Genomic DNA, 19,956 nt, shown 5'->3' on the forward strand with positions numbered 1-19,956 from the left:
CTCTTACCTTTTGGAAGATAAAGTTGTCAGCAAGAGAGGATAAGAATTTCCTTGACCTGTTAGTTTTGCCTGAGAGAGATTCCCAACAAATGTCTGGATAGTTGAAATCTCCCATGACAACTATGTCATATTTTTTGGAGAACTTGGCCATTTGATGCATAAACAGTTCATCCATATCTTCAGCTTGCACAGGCGGCCTGTAGTAAATGCCTACAATGGTGTCCTTTCCATTGTTCTGTCCTTGTATTCTTACCCAAACAGTTTCCACAGAACTCCCAGTCTCTGAAGCTTCAATCTCTGTGCAGATATATGCGTTTCTAACATACAATGCGACACCCCCTCCTCGTTTATCAAGTCTGTTTCTTGCAAATAAGTTGTATCCTTCTAGTCTTGTATTCCAATCATGTGTATTGTCCCACCAAGTTTCAGTGATTCCAATGACATCATATTTCTTTTCCTGTGTTAGTAGTTCCAATTCTCCTTGTTTGTTGCCCATGCTTTGTGCATTAGTATAGAAACATTTTAGTTTGTGATTGGTTTCTCTTTCTCCAATAATTTTATTAATTAGATTCTTTCGTCTTTGTTCTTCCTTTCCACTTCTAATAGCAGAGTTCTAGGGAGAACATCGATATGGGAGAAGTAGTTTGTTACCATAGTTGACAACTGCTGTCTCCTGTCACTTTCAATCGATGCAGTATTACCAGTCGTGTGAGCGGTACTTGAAGAATCAGTCCACAACATGGTCATGAAACCCCTGTGTCCAACGCCACTTCGGCTGTGTGCACCACGAACACCTCTTTCATGTTGCCCCCTACGGCTTGTTGGAAAAACATCACCGCCGCTGTGTGCTGGGAATGCCTCAAACATACGGTTTACCAGAGTTGCTTGTTTGTTAGCCAATATTAGCTCTAGGTTCTCCTGTGGCATGATGTTTTGGAATTTGCCTTTATAGCGTGGATCCAGCATGCTGGCCAACCAGTAGTCGTCATCGTTCATCATTTTGGCAATGTGGGGGTCCCTTTTTAGGATCTGCAACGCATAATCAGACATGTGGGCCAATGTTCCAGGTGTCAATGATGCACTGCGTGTGCTGGGTGGAGGAGCACTTTCTGGCAAATCCACATCCCTCCGGTCACGCACAACCCCTGTACTTGACCTTGCCATGCCAACATTTTTTCTTGCCCCCTGAGAAGCATCCTCCTCCCAAAAATAATCATCCCCATCATCCTCCTCCTCCTCTTCTTCCTCCACGAGACTTCTCTGACCAGAAAATGGCTGACTGTCATCAAGGCTTCCCTCCTCCTCTTCGGCTGCAGACGCCTGATCCTTAATGTGCGTCAAAGTTTGCATGAGCAGACGCATAAGTGGGATGCTCATGCTTATGATGGCGTCGTCTGCGCTTACCAGCCGTGTGCATTCCTCAAAACACTGAAGGACTTTACAGAGGTCTTTCAGCTTCGACCACTGCACACCAGACAACTCCATGTCTGCCTGCAAACTGCCTGCCCGAGTATCCTCCCACAAATGAATTACAGCCTGCCTCTGTTCGCACAGCCTCTGAACCATGTGCAGGGTGGAGTTCCACCTTGTTGCAACGTCGATAATTAGGCGGTGCTTGGGAAGGTGGAGCAATCGCTGCAGCTTCTGCATACGACTGGAGTGTATGGGCGACCGGCGGATGTGCGAGCACAGTCTTCGCACCTTATGGAGCAGGGCTGTTAACTCTGGATAATTATTGAGGAAGCACTGCACCACCAGGTTCAAGGTGTGAGCCAGGCACGGTATGTGTCTGAGTTTTGAAAGGGCTATGGCTGCCACAAAATTCCGGCCGTTATCACTAACTACCTTGCCTGCCTCAAGATGTAGACTGCCCAGCCATGACTCAGTTTGTCGCTGCCAGTAGTCGGCCAGTACCTCCGCGGTGTGTCTGTTGTCTCCCAACACATCATCTTCAACACAGCCTGCTGACTCCTTACCACTAGCTGTTCGATAGTGGGACACCTCGTGTGCAGCAACGCTGGCAGCTGCGGATGGAGTGCTCGTGCGACTGCACTCTGTGGACGAGCTTTCGCTTCTGGAGGAGGAGGAGGGTCGAACGCCTACAGCCAACTGTTTCCTATACCGTGGGCTAGGCAGCACTGTCCCCTGTGGACCCTGCATCCACCACATTAACCCAGTGCGCAGTGATGGACACGTAACGGCCCTGGCCATGCCTACTGGGCCATGCATCTGTTGTGAGGTGCACCTTTACACTCACTGATTGCTTGAGTGCATGGACAATGCGGTCTTTCACATGCACGTGGAGGGCTGGGATGGCTTTTTGCGAAAAGTGCCGACTGGGTAGGTCATAGCGTGGTACTGCGTAGGCCATGAGCTCGCGGAAAGCTTTGCTTTCAACCAACCGGTAGGGCATCATCTCTAACGAGATTAGTTTGGCAATGTGGGCGTTCAAAGCCAGTGTACGCCGATGAGTACTTTCTTGTCCTACTCAGAGTCTCTGGTAGGGTAAGCTGGACTTGAGAGCTGCATATGGTGGAACTAGCGGTGGACATGGCGGACTGAGAGACTCTGTGAGAGGGTTGGTGATGGTGGTGTTGCTCATGGCCTAGATTCAGTCTTTCGTAGCAATAACATTGTGATTCCATGACTGCTTTGCCCTTGCGACGACACCTCGACATTTGCTGCTGGTGGTGTGCTAACCGGTGGGCTTACAGTGGGGGAAGCGATGTAGCGTTGCTGACTACCTTCATTCGGAGCAGGTGCACATGTGGTACGTGAGGCTTGGTAGTCCGTCCACGCTTGCACGTGCATGGTAGTTAAATGTCTAAGCATGCAACTGGAATTCAAATTTCTCAGATTTTTCCCTCGGCTAAAGGTCTTTGCGCACTTCTTGCAGATAACTTTTGCCTGATCATTAGGATATTGTTCAAAAAAGTGCCACACTGCACTCTTCCTACTATGGAAGACATTTTGAGACCTTGCAAGCTGTGCTAATTTGACCATCTGGCCAAGCTGTCCTGCAACTCTTTTGTTTTTTGTAACACATTTTTGGACTGCTACGGTCCTGCCAGATAACAGCTGTTGCGATGTCGTTGCCTGCAACGGATCCTCCTCCTCCTCTTCTGAGCTATTGGCAGCGGCACCCTCTTCCCCCAATGGATGCCAATCAGGGTCAACAACTGGGTCATCCATCACCTCCTCTTCAATTTCATGTGCACCTTCCTCTGTGTCACCGTGTAAGGTGGTATAGTTTGCGGGAAGGGGCACCTGAGTTTCATCAGGGTCTGATTCTGCCTCAGTACACTGCGAGGACAATGTAGTGCTCTGAGTGAATGTACCAGCAGAAAAATCTAGCAGTGGCTGTGCATCAGTGCACTCCATGTCAGATTCATCTTGGACTGGGGAATTCACGATTTGACTTGCTAACCCAGGCATGGTATGTGAAAAGAGCTCCATGGAGTAATCGGTAGTGTGGCCTGCCACATCCTTCACTTTTGGTAGGGGTGAAGGACACAAGGAAAGGTGTTGTTCCTGACCAGGAGCCTCCAATGATGACTCAGTGCTTTTATTTTTCGAAACTTCAGAAGAGGAGGCGAGAGAGCTCGAGGCTGTCAGCAATGTAAGCCAAAACTTGTTCCTGAAGCACCGGCTTTAAAAGTAGTTTACCTACTCCCAGAAAAGAGAGCCTTCGAGGCCTTGTGGAGCCAGACGAACACGCAGGCTCAACACCTCCTGCCTTAGGTGCTATTGTGCTTTTGCCACTACCAACAGATGCAACACCACCACCATTCACCATCGGGACCAGCTGGCAACCCCCGCCCACTTCCATGGCGTCTTCCACCATACTTGCTCATTTTTGTGAAAATGTGCCCAAAATACCACCAGCTACATATATGGTACTGTAAAACAAGGTAGAAGGTGTATCTACTATTGGTAAGAATTTGAATCCCACTAGAGATTTGAGGACGCTGAACTATTGTCTCAGGCCCAGTAGAGATTACACCTTAATGTAACAGGCTGAAATTGGATGGTGTATGACAAGGTGGAGGGTGTCTATAGGATTGGTGAGATTTTGAATCTCACTATAGATTTGAGGACGCAGAAATATTGTCTCTGGCCCAGGAGAGATTACACCTCAATGTAACAGGCTGAAATTGGATGGTGTATGACAAGGTGGAGGGTGTCTATAGGATTGGTGAGATTTTGGATCTCACTAGAGATTTGAGGACGCTGACAATGATGCTCTCAGTCCAAGTATGGACGCAGGCAGCCTAATAAGCAGGACTGCTGCACAGTGCACACACAAAAGGGTGGAAAAATGAACGCTTGGTAACTGTGCAGAAAACAGGAAGAAAAGTATTTTTGCTTCTAAAAAAGCAGTTTGCACAGCAGTGTGCAAACAGCAATGCAACTATCAGGGAGCCTTATAAGGCAGCCTAATAACCAACAGAGCTGATGCACAAAAATAGAGCCTCCCCTGTCACTGCACACAAAGTGTTGTGTTGTAAGTGGAAATCGCTAACAGCAGAAGCAGTTTTTTGGTTCTTCTTCCCTGCCTAACGCTCTCCCTACAGAATCAGCAGCAGCAGCTCTCCCTATGCTAAGATCGGCATAAGTAAGATGGCGGTCGGCGATCACGCCCTTTTATAGCCCCTATGACACCACACAAAGCCAGCCAATCACTTGCATGCCCTTCTCAAAGATGGTGGTGACCGATGCCTATGTCATCGAGTTGCCCACAGTGTGCGTCCTCCATCAATGGCTGAAAAAGGGTGCTGGAAGCATCTTTTGAAACGCGACGTTGGCGCTCTGGTCGCCGACCTCATGGCCGACCTCACGCTACGGTCGGGTTCCGTTTCATGAAACCCGACTTCAGCGAAAGTCGGCTACTTTTGAATATGACCGACCCGTTTCGCTCAACTCTACTTGCCAGGAGTTTTGTGGTCTGCATGTAGCCACAGTGACCACCCACCCTGGATGCATGTGCCCACGCGAGAACCTGAGGCCGAAGGCGAGGGGGAACAAAGGTCTTGCGGCGGCACAGAGGTTGACCACTGCGGGGCCCTGTTATCGTGGGGAACAGGGTGTTGACAGTGGCAACCGCAAACGGAGCTTAGTGCCAGGCGCGCCTCGAGACTGGCGCGAGACACCTCCATGGGCTCTGGAAGTGAACACTCTGGCTCGGGTGACTCCAGAGGTTCAAAGAGGTTTGGAGCAGGAGTAACCTTCCGTCTGGATTGAGCCCGCTCCAGCCCGCACTCCGAAAAACAGAGATCAATGCGCGTGGAGATGGCAATCAGCTCTTCCGGACTTGCAGGAACCTCTCTGGTAGATAGAGCATCCTTAACATCCTCTGCTAAACCTCTCCAAAACACAGGGATGAGAGCTCTATCAGACCACTCCAGCTCGGAAGCAAGAGTCCGAAAACGTACGGCATACTGACTGACTGAGAGCGGTCCCTGAGTTAATGCCAATAGCTGAAGAGAGGTGTCGTGTGTGACTCATGGTCCCAGGAAGACCTGCTTGATAGCTGTTAAGAACTGAGCAGCGGTCCGAACCTCTGGGTCGCCACGCTCCCAAAGCGGTGTGGCCCACTCCAACGCCCTGCCCGACAGAAGGGAAACCATTAACCCCACCTTAGCCCGTTCCGTAGGGAATCGCGCAGCCAGTAATTCCAGCTGGATAAGAGCACTGGCTCACGAAACCCCTACAGGAGGCGCTATCGCTCGAAAATTTATCGGGCAACGGGAGGCGGGAAACTGTCGGCGCAGGGGAAGACGTGGACCCACGAGAAACCGCCTCTGCGATCGCCACAACAGTAGCCTCAGTTGACTTCGCAGCAGAGATAGCACTCTCAAGAGTAGCCAACCGGCCCTACAGCTGCCGAATGTACTGTAGTAATTGTTGCTGTTCTGCCATTACCAGCCAGACCCTGGCGCTAGTATAATGTTAGGAACGGCGGAATGCACTAAATAAAATAAATAATAAAGTGCATTCGCTGCTCAGGGTCCACCGTGCAGAAGGTGTTATAACTGCTGCTGAGTAATGGCAGACGCACAATATGGAGTATAATGCGCACGGGATTAAACGTCACCCAGGTGCGCAGAGCAATCACTGTTTAATCACAGAGATGCCAGTAAGGGTAAACATAAAAAGGCTGAGCCTGTTAGCGTCACAGGTCTCAGATATATGAACACATGGTATCAGGTCACAGGTGCAGGACCAAAGGCAGAAGGAACTGCGTCCGTCTAGACCTACCGTGTGTGTGGCGTCGCTACTGCGGGCGCCAAGGAGAGCTGCAACTGCAGCGCGGCGTAGGACACTGCCGCGAGACGATAGTGCCGTGAGGAGTAGCACAATCGGACGCTAGTGTAGAGGCGCGGTGTGCACAGTGGCCTAAGGCTTGGCGCTGGCTGCTGAACTAATTCCCTATCCACATACGTAATATCAGAGGGAAGGGGTTTCAAATGAGTCAGTCACCAGAATCATATATCTTTCACCATTCACACATCTAGCAAGTAATGTCTATACTAGCGCATAGCCGAACGGCCATGCGGTCCTTTTATAGCCATGCGCTACCGGGACCTTCCAGATCTCTGAGATGGACCAATCAGATCAGAGCAAGGACCAGAGCACGTGACTCCTGAGCTCCAATGGGAGATCGTCGCATGAGCATGCTCAGTGGAGCGGCAGCGGGACTTAGCCTCAGGAATGACATGCTGAAAAGCAGTATGTGAGGCTCTGGACTCCTGCTGTGTAGCTACAGGAATCCGACGCCTAACAACTTCATTCAGCTCGAGGCGGTCAAAAGACTCCGGATTCCTGTCAGATCCTTGGAGACTCCTCGGCGGATAGCATCGGTTGACTGCAAGCCTTTGCGGGAGATTGTCACCCAGGTCACCGAAGAGGTGAAGCTACAGATCGGAGCTTTACAACGGGAGAACATAGCCTTCTACGTGCTCCCCTCGTTGTCTCATACGCTATTATTAGGTCTTCCATGGTTGAGAATCCAAAAATCCATCCTTGATTGGCGATCTGGTGACATCCTACGCTGGGGTCAATCGTGCCAAACCAAGTGCCTGCTTTCCGTTCGGCTGTTAAAATCTCCTCCCTCCGCCTCGGTACCTGCAGATTTACCTCCACCTTACTGGTCTTTCACTGACGTCTTCAATAAAAAAGCTGAGAGTCTGCCCCCCGCGTCGTCCTTATGATTGCCCGATCGATCTTCTTCCAGGCTCCACTCCACCCAGAGGCCGTATTTACTCGTTAAATCCTCTCGAGTCCCAAGCCATGACCGAGTACGTCCAGGAGAATCTGGCCAAGGGTTTTATTCGGAAGTCTTTGTCACCCGCAGACGCGGGGTTCTTTTTTGTCAAGAAGGAGGGGTCTCTTCGCCCCTGCATCGACTACCAGGGTCTGTTATGAATGGAAAACCGAGGAGGAAAAAAAAAAAGACAACAAGCTAAGCCTCAGAAAACCAGAGAAGTTGGTAACTATGCAGATTGCAGATCCCTGATCTTAACCTCACAACTAGCAGTACATGTACATGTCATCCCCTGAGGAAGAAGTTTTTGTGACCTCGAAACGCGTTGGGAATTAAATATATCAAGCACACAACTTGTGAGGAATGATGGTCTGGCAGCGCACGTTTAATCCATAAAAAATCCCACTAGTGAATCTGAAGATTTATGGCCACAGCGTGGTCATTTGGATGTGCAGCAAGCTGACCGTGTTTCTTTATGCCTGTTACTCTCCTATATACGGTGAGTATATTTTATTGTTTGAATTCTTGGTTTTCTCAGATAAGACCCTATTGCGCTTTTTTCCTTGCAGTTTCAATTATTAGGTACGGGTAACGGCACGATGGCATCGGACTCCGGACTGCTGGCAACGATCGACATCATCAAGGCATCAGGCTGCGGACATCAGCTCCGGACGTCAGGCCGCAGTCATCCAGCTCATGATCCCTGGCAGCGATCGGCAGGTTCCGGGCATCTGGCAGGCAAACCAGGTTCCAGGCAAGGAAGCACGACAGATGTCCAAGCAGGGTGCGTGTTAGGGAACACGCCAAGGTCCAAGGCTAGGTGCGTGGCAAGGTGCGTGTGTAGGGGACACGCCAAGGTTCAAGGCTAGGTGCAAGGCAAGGTGCGTGTGTAGGGGACACACCAGGGTTCAAGACTAGGTGCGTGTGTAGGGACACGCCAAGGCACGAGACAGAGTGCGTGTGTAGACACACGCCAAGGCACAAGGTACGAGACAGAGTCCTGAGCGTGCAAAGGGCACGCCAGGGTCAGGCGAGGCAGAGGCCTGCGCGTGCAGAGAGGCACGCCAGGAACAGGGTTCAAGGACCAGGCAAGACAGGGATCAGAGCAGAGCAAAGTTAACAAAGTGTTGTGCAAGAGTAGCACGAAAAGGCACAGTTCGAGAACCAGCGTGAGTGCAAGGGAGCACGGAGACCACGGCTGGGAGCGCCGGCAGGTGGTACTGACGATGGCAGTTGCAGGCGGGCACGACTAGAGGCGGCACCGCCGCGGGGCCACGCAGCCAGACCACTATAGCACTGGACGGGGCCCGGCTGAGGCACACAGGCGAGCACGGCTAGAGGCGGCATGGCTGAGGCACACCAGGGCAGGCACAGACGACCAGGCACGTGCACGGAGGCACGGAGCCACAAGGCAGGGCTAGGCAAAGACACAGGACAGAGACACGTACAGACAGTACGGCAAAGCCTAGTGCGAAAAGTGCAAGGGCGCACGAAACAACAGGGACAATACAAAGAACAAGGCAGAGACCTGCGCATGCAGAGGGCATGCCAGGGACAGGGACAGTCTAGCAGCGGAGCGTAGGCCGAAGCCCAGAGCCGGGCCAAGGCTGGGCCTTGGGACTAGACAAGGTACACAGGCGAGGCAGAGACCTGCGCGTGCACAGAGGCACGCCAGGGACAGGCGAGGCAGAGTCCTGTGCGTGCAGAGAGGCACGCCAGGGACAGACGAGGCAGAGTCCTGCACGTGCAGAGAGGCACGCCAGGGACAGGCGAGGCAGAGTCCTGCGCGTGCAGAGAGGCACGCCAGGGACAGGCGAGGCAGAGTCCTGCGCGTGCAGAGAGGCACGCCAGGGACAGAGACAGAGGCAGGGTACCTGAAGCCACAAAGCAGAGCAAGACATGACACGAGGACAGAAACACGGAACAGAAGCAGAGCAAACAAGGACTACAAGGCAAAGCAGAGCAGGGACAAAACATGGCACGAAGGACAACACAAGACATGGCACAAGACAAGAGACGGAATATGAGCACGGAGCGTGTGCAGAGATGCACGACAGAGCAGAGTGCAAGGGCACAGAATAGAGGGAGCGCCCCACAGACCAAGCAGCCATGCAGGAACACCACACACAATACTCAGGCCCTGAGCATAGGAAGGGGCGGCCTGATATAGGGCATAGCACCTCCTCTTCCAGGTCAGGACCAGGGGAGCACTTCCGGGTTCAGATCCACAGGATAACAGAGCACAGTCACATGATCAGAGTTCCAGACATGACGAGACGACTGCAGATCCAGTGCTGAAACCTAGACAGGTCACATGATCATAGTTCTAGACATGACGAGATGACTGCAGAATCAGTGCTGAAACCTAGACAGGTCACATGATCAGAGTTCCAGACATGACGAGATGATTACCGAACCAGACAGTGCAGGATCTTTAGGAAACGTCACATGATCAGCGTTCCAGACATGACGAGATGATTGCAGAACCAGACAGTGCAGGATCCAGGCAGGGACACATGATCAGGGACTCTAGACAAGACGAGAAGATCACAGAAGGCAGAGCAGAAACGCAGGCATCCTGCAGCTCAGACATGAGGTGAGTGTGCACACTGCTCTAGCGAACATGCAGGACAGCAGACAAGATATGCACATCGCTCCAGGAGTTCTTGAGACAAAACAGACATGGCAGACATGACAAACATGGCGGACATGACAAGGTGGCAGATCACTACCACTTAAACCATCCGCACTACATCCTGTCACCACCAGAGGAAGAACGGAAGGGGAACTCTCAACTGGTGGAGCAGAAAATGAGTTCATGACAGGGGTCTCAACGCTATTACGGTAAAGAACAAGTATCCGCTCCCTCTCATTCCAGAGTTGTTCGAACGGCTGCGGGGAGCATGAATCTTTGCCAAACTGGATCTCCGTGGAGCCTATAATCTTGTCCGTATCCGTTCCGTTGATGAATGGAAGACCGCGTTCAACACCCGGGATGGCCACTACGAGTACCTGGTGATGCCCTTTGGCTTGTGCAACGCCCCCGCAGTGTTCCAGGAATTTGTGAATGATATTTTCCGAGACCTGCTGTATTCGTGTGTAGTGGTATACCTGGACGATATTTTAGTTTTCTCGCGTGACCTGGCTACCCATCAAAGGAACGTTCGTCTAGTACTGCAGCGCCTGAGGGAGAATCGCCTCTATGCCAAGCTTGAAAAGTGCGCCTTTGAGCAATCATCTCTTCCGTTCCTGGGGTACATCATATCCGACTCTGGCTTGCGCATGGACCCGGAGAAAGTGTCCGCCGTGCTCAATTGGCCGCGTCCTCATGGTGTCAAGGCGATTCAGCGATTTCTCGGCTTCACAAATTACTATCGACAATTCATCCCTCACTTTTCCTCGCTGACTAGTTCCATCTCCTCTCTAATCCGCAAGGGGGCCAATCCTCACGTCTGGTCATCAGAGGCGGAAAGTGCCTTCTTGTCTCTGAAAGAAGCCTTTGCCACAGCACCTGTCCTCCACCGTCCTGAGGCCAACAAACCTTTCATTCTGGAGGTAGATGCCTCAGTCACCGGAGCCGGAGCAGTACTTTCCCAGAAGTCTACCACCGGTCGACTTGTCACCTGCGTTTTTTTCTCCAAAACCTTTTCCTCCTCGGAACGGAACTACTCCATTGGTGACAGAGAGCTGTTGGCCATCAAGCTGGCGTTGCAAGAATGGAGGTACCTTCTGGAGGGGGCCGTACATCCTTTTAAGATCTTTACGGACCATAAGAACTTGGCATATATCCAGTCGGCACAGAGACTTAACCCCCAGCAAGCTAGATGGGCTTTATTCTTTGCTCGTTTCGATTTTGAGCTCCACTTCCGTCCCGGCAACAAAAACCTCAAAGCTGACGCACTGTCCAGGTCCTTTTTGTTGGTGGATACCGAGGAGGAGCCCACGCACATCTTGGACCCTTCCAAGGTCATCACGCTAGCACCCATCAGTTTGACCTCCCTGCCTCCGGGTAAGACCTTTGTTCCCGTGAACAACAGAAGGCGATTCCTGCGCTGGGGTCATGCCTCCAAACTGGCAGGTCATGTAGGTCTCAAAAAGACTACCACCCTCGTGTCCCGCTATTACTGGTGGCCGCGACCATTCCCCAAGATGTCCGTAACTTCATCGCCTCCTGTCCGTCTTGTGCCAAGAACAACGTCCCTCGACAGCTTCCCTCCAGTCTTTTACATCCGCTTCCAGTTCCCTCGGCTCCTTGGCAGCACATTGCTATGGACTTTATTACCGATCTGCCTCAGTCTTCGGGCTGCACTGTCATCCTCGTAGTAGTGGACAGGTTTTCCAAGATGGCTCATTTCATCCCGCTTCCAGGTTTACCCTCAGCACCCGAGCTAGTGAAGATTTTCGTCCACCATGTTTTTCGCTTTCATGGCCTTCCTCAACATATTGTTTCGGACAGGGGAGTCCAATTCACTTCGCGGCTCTGGAGGGCTCTCTGCAAGAGTATGAACGTCACGCTTGACTTCTCCTCGGCTTACCACCCGCAAACCAATGGTCAAGTGGAACGCACTAACCAGACTCTGGTAACCTATCTCCGACATTTCTCTAACGCCCACCAGGACGACTGGACCGATTTACTCCTGTGGGCCGAATTCGCATACATCACGCCAGCGAATCTTCGTCCAAGTCACCCTTCTTTGTCGTCCACGGGCAACATCCTGGTGTACCCCTGCCGATGCCTCCTGTCTCTGGTGTGCCAGCTGCTGATTTTCTGTCCGGGGGGTTCTCCAGGATCTGGCAGGAAACCAGGACCGCTCTCGAACAAGCTCGGGACAGAATGAAGAGACACGCGGACAAGAGGCGCCTAGACTCTCCACTATATCATCCGGGAGATAAAGTCTGGCTCTCTTCTCAAGTCATCCGCCTAAAGATCCCTTCACATAAGCTGGGTCCCCGGTACATTGGACCCTTCGAGGTCTTGGCTCGCATCAATGATGTCTCTTACAAGTTGAGGCTACCTGCCTCACTCCGTATCCCTAATTCATTCCACGTTTCTCTTCTAAAACCAGTCATTCTCAATCAGTTTCATGCTTCTACCACTCTTTCGCCTCTACCGGTCTCCTCTGATGATGTTTTTGAGGTCAAGAACATCCTTGCCATGAAAAAGCGAAGAGGCAAAACCTTTTTTTTGGTTGATTGGAAGGGTTTGGGCCCTGAGGAGAGATCTTGGGAATCCCGGGAAAACATCCAGGCGCCTCGAATCCTGGCTAAGTTTCTTTCCAGCCGTAGGGGGGGGCGCGTAAGGAGGGGGGTACTGTCATGTCGCCGCCACCTCCAGCTCCTGTCTCTCTGCCGACTCCTCCAGCTCTTGCCTCTCTGCCTGTGTCCATCGCGCCGCCTCCCCCGAGCCCCGCTGTACTCACCAGCTCTCGGCGTCCCGGAGCGTGCCCGCCCTAGCTCCTGTCATCCGTCGGGGGCGCGCGCGCACTGAGTTCAGTGGCACACGCGCAACCTGTTGCTAGGCATCCACGCCTGTCAGCCCAACCTCCTCCCCGGCCTGCTCCTTGGCTTGGAGGTTTCCTGACCCGGAAGTCCTCTGCGCACTCTGCTTATCAGGCTGCCTCTTCCTCCGGGCTGTGCCTGACCGTCATTTGTGCATTACAAGTGATTCTGCCCCCCCCGCCTCACACGGGCCCCATAGCGGCTGCATGATGTGCCGCTAGCTGGGGGAGCGGGGGCCCTAGGCAGCTGCCTGGTCTGCCTGCCCCTAACGCCGACCCTGCAGACAACCAAGATGTTTCAACTCTGAGTTGTCCACAAGTGGTTAAACAGGATCTGTCACAGACTTCATAGTGTAAACTGCAGTCCTCTTAGACCTAATAAGGCTCGCATGTTAATACCCGGCACTGCCGCCGGCACTCAGGAGCGGAGCGTGCGGTCGTATAGCAATACATGGAACTGAACGCTCCGCTCCTGAGTGCCGGGTATAAACATGTGAGACTCGGCCGTGTTTCTCGCATGTGTGATCCTGGCCTTAGACCGGAGTCACACTGGCGAATAAAACGGACGAATGCAATGTGATAAAAAATCGCATTGCATTCGAACCCATGTTATTCTATGGGGCAGCTCACATCATGCGATTTTTTATCGCATCCGATCCTCTGACCGAGACAATCGCAGCATGCTGCGATTGTCACCGATTTTCGGATCGGATTCGACAATGCAAGTCTATGGGGGTGAGAAAAAATGGGATTACAAACGGACCCGATGTGTGACTTGTGAAAAAAATCGCACCAAAAGCCGGCAATTTTTTTTTCTAAATACAGTAAAATCACAATGTCAGGTTAAATAAAGAAACTAATTAAAAGATCTAGACACATTAAATAAATATATATTTATATATATATATAGATGTTATAGAGACACATTTATATTTCTAATTCATACAGTTCTTAATTGCAGAATAGCCGCTGAAACATTAGCCGGCTTTTGTATAACATTCTCCTGCCCGACATGAAATGACACATGGTTTACATATAGTTAACCATTTCATTTCATGTTTTTTTTTTATTTCTATCACTATTAATTATATGAGGGCTTGTGGGTAAAATTTTGGACTTGTAGGGGTTCATTTAAGGGGTTAATTCGTTGTATTAAATTATGGGGACTCTCTGCAGCCTCAGTGACGTCAGCGGGAGTCCCTGCAATTTAATACAACGAATTAACCCCTTAAATGAACCTCTACAAGCCCAAAATTTTACCCACAAGCCCTCATATAATTAATAGTGATAGACATAAAAAAAAAAACATGAAATGGTTATGTCTATCACTATTAATTATATGAGGGCTTGTGGGTAAAATTTTGGGCTTGTAGAGGTTCATTTAAGGGGTTAATTCGTTGTATTAAATTGCAGGGACTCCCGCTGACGTCACTGAGGCTGCTGAGAGTCCCCATAATTTAATACAACGAATTAACCCCTTAAATGAACCCCTACAAGTCCAAAATTTTACCCACAAGCCCTCATATAATTAATAGTGATAGAAATAAAAAAAAAACATGAAATGAAATGGTTAACTATATGTAAACCATGTGTCATTTCATGTCGGGCAGGAGAATGTTATACAAAAGCCAGCAAATGTTTTAGCGGCTATTCTGCAATTAAGAACTGTATGAATTAGAAATATATATAAATGTGTCTCTATGACATGTATAATATATATATATATATATATATATATTTATTTAATGTGTCTAGATCTATTAATTCGTTTGTGTGCGGAAACCTGTCATTGGGCTCCATTATATGTCCATTTAGCTATCCTGCGAGAAAATCTCGCCAGACGGATGTCAAAAGGATCCTTACATGCAATTAAAGACGCATCAATGAAGAAAAATCGTATCAAAAACGCATCACTGGTTAAGATACCTTTGTGCGATTTCGGCCCGTTAAAATGGGACCGATTTTATATTCGTGTGTGACTCCAGCCTTAGGCCGGGGTCACACTGGCGAGGAATACGGCCGAGAGAGAGGCGCTAAAAGCACGCATTAGACACGGACCAATGATTCTCTATGGGGTCCCTTGCACCAGCCGTATATTTCTCATCCGTATTCTAGGCTCCGTGCCAATCGCAGCATGCTGCGATTGTCAGCGTACTACGGCCGTAATACGCCAATGCAAGTCTATGGGAGCGCAAAAAATATGCATTACACACGGAACACACGTGTGACTTGCGAGAAATACGCACCAGGTGTCTTTTAGCAAAGCCGGCAATTCAGTGCGCTATACAGTAAACTCACACTGACGGGTTTAATAAAGAAAGAAAGAATAGATATAGACACATAGAATACATATATATATATTATGCATTCTATGTGTCTATATCTATTCTTTCATTTCTTTATTAAAACTGTCATAGGGCTCCATTATATGTCCATTTTGCAAGCCTGCGAGAAAATCTCGCCATACGGATTACATACGGATGCTGACATGCGCAAAATACGCGACCACACCTTGATTACGGATGACATACGGAGCACTATTTAGGGGTCTGTCATCCGTATTACGCATGTAAAATACTGACCATATTTTGCAAAGTTAGTGTGACTCCAGCCTTAGGCTCATTATCATATGCCAAGGGCGGCATTAAAAGTTTATTTTTATTGACAACTATTATCTCCAGTATATATAAGGTCTAAAATCTATTTATTAATGTATGCAGCTTGTATTACAGAATATGGCAAGACATTGGTTTTAAAGTATATTTTAACAGTATTTCTTTTAGTGTTCATGTGCAATAGGAGTACATTTACTAGAAGTTAATCTGTCACATTTATCTGGATGGGCCTTACAGAAATCCATGCACATGCAGCAAACAAAAAATGTAAATGCTCCATTCTAATGGAACTCCATTCTCCATGGCTCCACTCCATGGGGGAATTTCGAAGTTTCACTGTCAGGGCAGTGGGTTACCGGCTGTTGGATCCCATTAAATTGCAAGTTAACCCTTTTACTTTGGTTAGGTGGTCACATGCCCACTTGGGATATCTCTGTTAGGCTTTGTTGGCATTGTGTTTTTTGATACCTGTAGTTTATAGAATTTTAGGTCAATTTTGCACAATTTACTGATTTTCTTTAAACCCAATATCACTTTTTCCAGTGTTTTTAAAGGGTATTCTCAAGTTTTGACGTTATCCCTATTCCAGAGGGTGAAGTATAACTTCTGAATTACTCGGACCCTCACTAATCCCCACGCCCTGAACAGCCCTGTGTGAATGGAGTCGATATTTATGGCAGCGCCAAAGACAGCTGAGCACAGTGGGGCTCGTCTAGTTGCCGAAGTCCCATTAAGAGTGAATGGCGGAACAGCAACGCTCAGGATCAACCTCCGCTCCATTCACACCCTGGTTGTCGGAATGGGGGGGGGGGTCACAGCAGTCGGACCCCCAGCAATTGGGAAGTTATCCCCTATTCCATTAATGACCGACATCCTCCAAACCTGAGACCATTACATTCTACCTAGAAGCCTTAAAAGGCTGTGGTGTCTGAATGGCGCCACTCACACACTTTCCTGTGCAGTTATAACACCTGGATACAGTACAGGAGCCATAACATCACAAGTCCTCATTGCTCAGTTCACACTTATACAGACCAACTGTAACAGACACGTCGCCCTAAGCAGAGGTTGCGCTTCTCGCTCGCACTTTCCCGCCTAGAGCTCAGGGGGGATATTGACAACACGCAGTGCAGATAATCCCCACTAATGCCTCTCTACAACAGCCCTCATCCAACATGGCCGCCTGTATTCAGCTGACAAGAACTACAGCTCCATCACCTGAGGTGAACCGACGGTGTGTACGTCAGCGCAGCAGACGTGCGACACGTGATCGCAGCGCGCTCTCTGATTGGCCGTTATGCTTGGTCAGGTGGTGGAGGCTTAGCGGAGGTTCTGCGGCTGAGTCGTGGTTTCCAAGGAGACGTTTGGAGAGAATGTGGAGGAGGAGCCGGTCCTATTTCTGTGAGTGGAGTGACCCTTCCATGGCACGTGTGTGGGGCATCAGTGGGGGCAGAGCGCGGGCACTGGGCTGGAGTGAGGTGTCAGAGGTACACGTGTTGTGTGCAGCTGTGGGGGGCATGGGATCTGAGAGTAGAAAGGCTGCGGTGGGAAGCGGGACCCTTCATAATGGCGGCTGCGCATGCTGGAGACGGCTGACTGCTTGACATGTCGCTCTGGTTTCTTAAAGGGAATGTTCAGCTTCCCTGTCACCCAGTGAATTAGACCGAGCTGTGGTCAGTGAGGGGGACCTGTTTGTGTTTCCACACTGAACCAGTCACATACCCGTTAATTTAAGGGGCTTCAATGTATTTTTGTGTAGCCTGAGTTTCAGATTATATTCAGCACCAAATCTGCAAGTCAAAAATGCTCAACGTGTGCATGACACTTCGAGTTTCTCATTCACTTGGCTGGCATCATGTTAAAGGGAATCTGTCACCCCCTCCCCCCCAGCCGCAGAGAACTACTGTGCATGCCCGCAGTGTGACTAAATCATAAGCGACTGCGGGGCGGGATCTCTGGCAGCGCGTCCACGCAGGTGCGATAGCCAGGCCATGAAGTGATGTGAGAACGGGCAGCGCCAACTGCGCATGCCCAAGAAAATATGTTACAGGGCAGGCGCCAGCATTTGAAATTGAACACAGAGGAGGCGGAGCAAAGACATAACGACGAAATAAGTGATGGATGTGAGGCGTCGGTGTCAGAGGGGAAAGACCTGCCCCCCCCGGTCAAGAGTCTTGTATGTCTGGCCAATTTTATAAACGATTATTTCTGCGGTGGAAGGGACGCTAAGGCCTGTTTCACACTTCCGTTTTTTGATGTCAGTCAAAATTCGCCAATTTTTGAAAAAAACGGATCTGCCAAAAAAGGGGCGGATCCGTTTTTTCCCCCACAGACTTACATTAGTACAGGATCTTGACTGATGTTCGTCCGTCTCACCCATTTTTTGACGGATCCACCAAGATTTCAGCGTCTCCCGGGCGGATGAGACAGACACTGCAATGTTTTTTTTTCTTTGACGGTCCGCTATTTTGCAGTGCGCATGCCCGGAAGCTCGCCGGGAAGCATTTTAACTATGAAATGCCGTTTCGGGGAGCGGCAAAAATTCTCTCTCTTCCTTTCTCACTACTTTTATTAATAATAATAATAATACATTTTATTTCTATAGCGCCAACATATTCCGCAGCACTTTACATTTCAGAGGGACATGTACAGACAATAGACATTACAGCATAACAATAATCACATAGATCATAACAGATACCAAGAGGAATGAGGGTCCTGCTCGCAAGCTTACAATCTATGAGGAAAAAAGGGGAGACACGAAAGGTGGGTGGTAACAGTTGCCCTGATTGTATGGACCAGCCATAATGTTAAGTGTGTAACAGTACAGACGCAGAGGGCTAATAGATGCATAAAGCATGTGGGAACATGATGCGGGGAACCTGGTTATGATAAAAACTTTTGGCTGTGCCACATAGGGATAGATTAGGTTAATGTGTTGAGGCGGTAGGCCAGTCTGAATAAATGAGTTTTCAGGGCACGCTTAAAATTGTGGGGATTGGGGACTAATCGTATTGACCTGGAAAGTGCATTCCAAAGAATTGGCGCAGCACGTGTATAGTCTTGGAGACGGAGTGGGAGGTTCTGATTATTGAGGATGCTAACTTCAAGTCATCAGCAGAACGGAGGGCATGGGTAAGATGGTATACTAAAACAAGGGAGGAGATGTAGGGTGGTGCTGAGCCATGAAGAACTTTGTGGGTGAGAGTAATAAGTTTGTACTGGATTCTGGAGTGGATGGGTAGCCAGTGTAATGACTGGCACAAGGTAGAGGCATCGGTGTAACGATTGGCGAGGAATATGATCTTGGCAGCAGCATTCAAGACAGATTGGAGGGGGGAGAGTTTGGAAAGAGGGAGACCGATTAGAAGAGAGTTACAATAGTCGAGACGAGAATGAATAAGAGAAACTGTAAGAGTTTTTGCAGAGTCAAAAGTAAGAAAAGGTCGAATTCTAGAAATGTTTTTGAGGTGCAGATAACAAGAGCGAGCCAGTGATCGTATGTGGGGGACAAAGGAAAGCTCGGAGTCAAGCATGACCCCAAGACAGCGGACATGTTGCTGGGGAGTAATAGTGGAACCACACACGGAAATGGCAATGTCGGATATAGGTACATTAGTAGCGGGAGGAAACACAAGGAGTTCAGTTTTTGACAGGTTCAGTTTCAGATATAGTGAGGACATGATGTTAGACACAGCGTTTAGACAATCGCTGGTGTTTTCTAGAAAGGCAAGCGTGATGTCAGGAGAAGAAGCATATAATTGGGTGTCATCAGCATAGAGATAGTACTGGAAACTAAATCTACTGATTGTTTGACCAATAGGGGCAGTGTACAAAGACAAGAGGAGGGGGCCTAGGACTGATCCTTGAGGAACCCCAACAGTAAGGGGAAGATGAGAGGAGGAGGAGCCAGCAAAAGATACAGTAAAGGCCCCGTCACACTAAGCGACTTACCAGCGATCCCGACACCGATATCAAGGTGTCAGGATCGCTAGTAAGTCGCTATGTGATCGCTGGTGAGCTGTCACACAGACAGCTTCACCAGCGATCAGTACAGCGATGCTGAGCGCCCGGCATCGCTGGCCATCCCTGTAAAAAATAGTATAAAAATAAAAAATATAGTTACTGTATTCTCACCTTCCGACGTCCCGTTCAGCCATCCTGCCTCTCTCCACGCTCCGGTCCCAGTGATCATTTTGCGAGAATGACCGCGAGATGTCACGGTCTCGAGGGATAACAAAGTCTCACGGTCATTCGTACAAAGGCTCACTGGGACCGGAGCGTGGAGAGAGACAGGATGGCTGAACGGGACTTCGGAAGGTGAGAATATATTTTTTATTATTTTTTACAGCTGATCGCTGGTCTCCCGCCTGTCACACACAGCAATGCGTGCTGGTCAGCGGGAGACCAGCGACCAAAGAAATGTCCAGAGGTTTCTTCCAGCGATACCGGCAGGGGGGCCGCTCGCTGATCGCTGTCACACACAGCGATCTCGCTGGTGAGATCGCTGTTACGTCACAAAAGTTGTGACTCAGCAGCAATCTCACTACTGAGATCGCTTAGTGTGACGGGGCCTTAA

The 19,956-nt window shown here is 49.7% G+C and overlaps 2 protein-coding genes across 3 annotated transcripts in view; one reads left to right on the top strand and one right to left on the bottom strand.

Moving 5' to 3' along the window:
- Positions 1–16,733, bottom strand: part of NRG4 (neuregulin 4) — a 121,652-nt gene extending 104,919 nt beyond the window's left edge. The window contains exon 1 of the mRNA XM_073579344.1: positions 16,596–16,733. The gene's annotated coding sequence lies outside the window, so the exon portion shown is untranslated. The remainder of the gene's footprint in view (positions 1–16,595) is intronic.
- Positions 16,640–19,956, top strand: part of TMEM266 (transmembrane protein 266) — a 93,251-nt gene continuing 89,934 nt past the window's right edge. Inside the window, exon 1 of one of the 2 annotated variants that reach the window (XM_073579342.1) lies at positions 16,640–16,778. The gene's annotated coding sequence lies outside the window, so the exon portion shown is untranslated. Of the gene's footprint in view, positions 16,779–16,843; positions 16,865–19,956 lie in introns of those variants that run through there. The other variant, XM_073579343.1, reaches the window with a different exon arrangement.

Source organism: Dendrobates tinctorius, unplaced genomic scaffold, assembly GCF_039654945.1.
Source record: "Dendrobates tinctorius isolate UK_male_01 unplaced genomic scaffold, ASM3965494v1 ptg000062l, whole genome shotgun sequence".
In the NCBI taxonomy this organism is placed as follows: Eukaryota; Metazoa; Chordata; class Amphibia; order Anura; family Dendrobatidae; genus Dendrobates; species Dendrobates tinctorius.